This window comes from Aricia agestis, chromosome 13, assembly GCF_905147365.1.
Source record: "Aricia agestis chromosome 13, ilAriAges1.1, whole genome shotgun sequence".
In the NCBI taxonomy this organism is placed as follows: Eukaryota; Metazoa; Arthropoda; class Insecta; order Lepidoptera; family Lycaenidae; genus Aricia; species Aricia agestis.
In genome coordinates, this window is record NC_056418.1 from 8,674,982 (window position 1) to 8,680,981 (window position 6,000).

A 6,000-nucleotide genomic window follows, 5' to 3' on the forward strand; every position below is an offset into this window, starting at 1 on the left:
AAAATGTATTCTTCAACCAAAGAGTTCTATTTTCAAATGTTGTAATTACTTTTTAAATATTGTTCTTGTAAGTGGCCAGTTCCGGATACATAAATAGCAGCCCTCGTAAATGTAGTAGACCCTACTGCGTAATTTGGGCATAAAAATGACTATAAGGACGTTTTTCCTGTCATTTAGATTTACGCCCTACTAGCATAAGGGCGTAAATAAGGGCCGGCGTAAGGGCCGGTAGCCTTCATGACGCTCTCCATTCTGCCGAGGGTCGCCACAGGTGGCGTAATGTGGTCACCTATAAACTCCTAAACTAACTCCTACTCCTTCCTCACCTTCAGCAATGAGGAACACGCCGCGAGGAGATTTACGCCCGTGCGCGAATCTGGTCCGCATGCGGGGTGACAGCATGCATCTGGCCGCGTGCGTGTTGCCCGCATGACAGAGAAAAACATGTATGAAATGAGGATGCGGGTTTCCATGCGAACCATCCGCGCGCGGGCGATAATCCGATTGACAGGAAAAGTACCCTAAAAATATTAACTTGTGAGGATAAAGATTTTATTAAAATTTTACCTTAGTCACTACTCAGTAGACAGTCCATAAAATATAAGCTATCATCCACATAACATAAAGTCCCGTCAAAATTGATCCACGGTAAATAATATGTGGTCGGGATATAATATCCTTCTACTGATGATATTTTAAAATCCGTACAGCTAAGTATACAATTTTGCTTAAGGCGGAAACAGTCGTACAAACATAAACATATCCCCCTTTTAAATAATATCAGTGTATTAAAGCAGTCTTTCACAAATTCAACGTCCTGTAGCCTATAGCCTGCTTTACTTTAGATACCTTTAGATATTGTGTTCAGTTTACTTAATTGTGTGTAGGCTGTGTACAATGTACATCGATGATGAAGCAATAATAAATTGATATTGTGGGTTAAGGGTGTCCCCAGATGACTTTGTTCAATATTCAATATAGAACTAAAATCATCTAAAAATACAATTTCGCGCAAATATCGGCAGTAGGACTTATTATATGTAAAATAACATGCTGATTAAATAATAACATTACAATCACAATATTTTATTTTATTTCCCGTTTCGTGGCAAGTGGCAACCCTGGCATATTTGCTTGTTACGAGTATCTACACCGGCGCGGTGGCGGCATCGTGCGACATCAAAGGCGTTTCACAACTGTAGGGTAAATATATTGCTATACTGTGACAATGTCTTCCAAATCGAGAATGTCCCTGCAAAATTGGAACAGGTGGCAACTCCGTATAAAGTAGACCCAACCCCTACCGGAGATGTGCAAATAAACTACAGTACCTTGTACTATTATCTATTCTGTGACTACAGTATCTGCACTCTCCAGGCCCCAGGTTTCAGATGTCAGGTAATTTGACAACAGTTATAATGAAGTGCAAAATCGATAGGCAGTGACCTCGACTCATCACCGCCCTATTGTAATTTTAAGGCCGTGTTCACACCAAACCGACTGTGAGCCGCCGAATGTGAGCGAACGTTACGCAGTTTATTCTATTTTGATAAATATTCACTTTTTCGTTCACACCTAACCGACAATACGCTATTACGCTAGGCGTAGGCGCGGATTCAGACCTGACACTCTCGGACATAATAAGAGCATTAGTCCGGTCGAGAGAAGCCTGGCAGGCGGTCTCTACTTTCTGCGAGTCCATCATGACGCATAAGGAGGCCGCTGAGAGAAATCGGGAAGCCGATGAAGCAGCTGACCCGATAAGGAGAAGACGCGGAAGACGAAGACGCGCTCAACATGAGCGTCAACTCCCGCCATAATAGGGCTCGGGCGATGGATTGGGGAATCCGTCGCCTATTGCACGAGCTCTTCCGGTAGAAGAGCGGCCGGAGCCCTGGACCGCTCTTCTCCGGAGAAAGCGGCAGAAGCCGCGCGGATGGTTCTGCTGGTAGAGCAGATGCCGCTGTCTGGGCTGCTGCAGTTATCGCCTCAGGCGGGTCCAGAGGTACAGCGACACGCGGAGAGGAGGCACCGTTGGGTTTTAGTGGGTAGCCAAGGGTGCTCCCCCTTACCGCAGCACCCGAAGAGTCCCACATATCCAGGCGCCCCCCCCAGGCTGTCGGGAATGCATGAAGCATTTCGCAATGGCAAAAAAAATCCGTAGGCGCGGACATTCGATACCGTATATTTTCATTTTTCACGTTCACACTGGGGCTCACAGTGAGCCTGCTCACATTCGGCGGCTCACAGTCGGTTCTGTGTGAACACGGCCTAATACGTGAAGTGCTGGTAATTATTATGGCAGCTTGTCGGAATTTTTTTATTTATCAATGTCCATGTTTTCATTATTTTAGTGTTTTGTAGGTACATGGTGGTACCAAAGTAATAACTAATAACAGTATTAAAGTAATATTAAAATAACGTACAAACATAATAATATGATTGCCTGAACAACTTATTATTCAGATGGTTTAGGGTTAATATTAAACATTGCCGCGCCTTTCACTCTTATTGTAAAATAAATTGTATAATAAAATATTGTTCAACATTATTGTAGGTTTAGGGGATGCCTAAGCTTGTAAGCTTAGGCAGTAAAATATGTCATTTTGTAAACGATTTTTTGATTAGATTAGATTTGAACCAGATACGATTTCAGATATAGCTTGCTCTATGGCACTTATAATAATAGGGGTGTAGAATATTTTTAGAAAATATATTTACTTTACAGATATGTACATTTGTTACACCTAAAATATACATAAAAAATAAATACACTCCTATTTAAATAAAAAAAAACATTTATTAAATTTCGTTTTAAAACCCGCTAAAACGCTAAAGTTCATCATGGCGTCGCTATGCCGTCACGGTCCTCCAAACAACAAAAATCTTTGTATGGGTTTGACATCGAAATGTCACTGTCACACCAATGTCACACACAATGTTTTGGAGATTATGACGTCACACTCTGTGATGGCTGTTTGCGATCACGTGATATTACGGATTAAATATTTACCATAATATATTTACATTTTAATAGTGTGTGTGTGGGCCTTACGGGAATACAAGAGTTAATGAAATTTTGCACAGTTATAGTTTATAATTTTATATTATGGCGAAGGAGTGCATCGAGTTAATAATATTATTTTGAAATTATGCTTAACATACATTTTTTAACAAATAAAACATTACACACACTTCCACAATGTGCACACTACCATATCATTTTTTAATTAAAAGCCTATACATACGAATTATACTTTTTTGTTTATGGTTGAGGTCTGTTGTCAAATTAAAACCGGCCATGTGCGTGTCGGGCCACGAGCAATATATTGTATAGGGTTCCGTAGTACCGAGGAGGTGAAGCGTAAGTGGCGAGTGGGCGACATGACGGGACCCTCTGAGTGCAAATGATGCGTTTAAAGTCCAGCGACATCTCTCCTACCTTAAGCCGCTCTGTCAATGTTGCCGCCTCGGCGCACCGTGCGTGCGGTCATTTTGAGGGGCCCATTCAAAGAGTTGGCGAGTCACCGTCTACCAACATTGATATGTATGTTTCCACGTTGTATCGGCAGACGCCATAGTCCTTCCATAGTTACCCAGTCGACTAGCACCTCACTCCCACAGCCCGGCGTCATTTCTTATATCCATTCTCTGAAATAGTTCTACACTGGCAGGTAGCTCTCCTTGGTCGTACAGCGTACGTATAGTGCGGACAGGGAGAGTCGCTGGCTAGTGTCACATTACATTTAGATTGAAACGTAACGGGCCTCTGTGTGTTGGCTTCGGCCCCATGGCATGCCTATTGCCTTCCAAAGGTCCAGGATTTAATTATTGCCTGTAAGTAAGGAATGCCTCACATAAACATAATAATAATAATAATAACCATTTATTTCAGATCACAAAAAACCCATATTGTTAGTAGAATACAATGGAAATTATGTTAGTACATTACATTCCAATTATTATAGTAAAAAAATAAATTTATTAGGAATGTTAAGGCATTGAAACTATTAAAATGAACCTTAATCTCTATCTAACATGCACCCGTAACTCTATCCAATCTTATCAAACCATCAAAATTGTTAGTTGCCCTTAGAATGCTGTATAACTACTTTTGACACGCTGCATCAATGACGCCACTTGTTTCCTTAGCATGGTGTTAAAACCATTTCGCATTTCGGCAAACATTTCTGAGGCACTATAGTACCTCGGTAGTCCTAACAGCATTTTAAAGATATTATGTACTGAACACGAAAAGCATTTAGCTGGATGTAGCTCGCCCATAGATTGCATGAGTAAAAGGACTGACAGTAATCTTTAAATAAAGTCACTTTCACTTCTGCTGTAGAGCACCTTGCAAATCTACGAGCTAACATGTTCCCAGTTCCCACGTACGGCCAACGCCCTTCGCTCCCTCTCAATGTCTACTTCGTCAGCAAGCGTGTCGATTACCCAGTGACCCAGGTAATTGAATTTATTGGCTCTAGCAAGTGGAACTTCATTAAGAAACCCAGGTGGTATAGTGCTAACTTTGTGTTCACGGGGTTGAAAAACAAAAACTTCACTTCTCTTAGAGTTATATCTGAGTCCTTGGGCCTCGGCATACGCTTGACACTTGCCTAGCAGTTGTCTAAGGCCACTGATCGAGGGACTGAGCAACAGCATATGTCATCAGCATAACTAATGTTGTTCAGCATTACTCCGCCAATGGAACAATCGATATTAGTGCTGCTCAGCTCCTCGTTCTGCTTATTTATGTAAAGGTTGAACAGACGAGGAGATGTTAATCCACCTTGTCGAACTCCACACCTTAATTTATACTCGCTAGAGAGAGCCCCAGACTACTTTACAACATTCGCTTGGTTCTTGTACCAGTAATCAAAATATTTACTATCTCAATTGGAAGATCCGTCTCATCCAGCAACAAACTGGAGTGCTGCTATCAGTATAGTATTTGACAGTCTGCTTGAGTGACAAAATTGCCGTTTCTGTAGATAGCCCTGCTGTAAAGCCAAACTGGGCATCGTGTAACTTAAGATGCTTGTCTAGAAATTGATCAAGGGGACTATCTAGGATCTTTGCTATTGTTGTTGCTAGCGATATGGGCCTATAATTTGCTTTACTGCAGGAATCTCCAGTTTTATTTTTGATTACTGGTACAACAATCGTCTTCATACAATCACCAGGCAAATACGTGTGCCTAATGCATAGGGTGTAAAACAAAGATAGAACCCTTGGCAAATGTGAACCTGCGTGTCTCAGATGCTCGATGCTAATACCATCATGACCTGGAGATTTAACCTTTGTCATAGCGCGTATCGTGTTAGACACTTCTTTCGCAGTAAAGCAGTAAAGGATGAGTAGTTGTCCGGCTGGGCAAGTGGTTATTAGACTCGAGCGGCCGAGGTACACAGTTTGGCATGGATAAGGGTTCTATCAATTAGTTCGCCCTAAATAATATAATGGCAATTCCAGCTGCCTGCCTTCTACATTGAGTGGGATGCACATAGTAGGAGTAACATATTATATATTATGCACTATAGTAGGACTAACACAATGGAAAATCCATTTTCATATATTTAGAAGATAGAAGATATACCAACATCCTGTAGCATAAGTGAGGTTTAGATAATATTGTAACGCTATATCAAACGTTAATGTTTGAATCGAGTCCGTGCTAAATGGTCGTCAACATAAAAAGTAAAAATGAAAGTGCAAAACGTACGAGTGAATTATTTTCAGGAAATATGCGAAACTTACAAACTGTTAAATTATTTTTTGAGAATATTTTCGCTTAATTGCACTCTCACAACAGGAGGCGTTCCATTTTTGCACGCTATAAGAATGGCTATACTACTCGTTATCATCGGGAGTTACAATTTATTTACTCTCATTTACAAATCTCTCTACGTTGTAAATGTTGAAATCCATATTGCTCGTTCTATTCAATATATGGATGCTGTGCAAAGTGTATACGACCTATTCCAATATTCTGTGGAC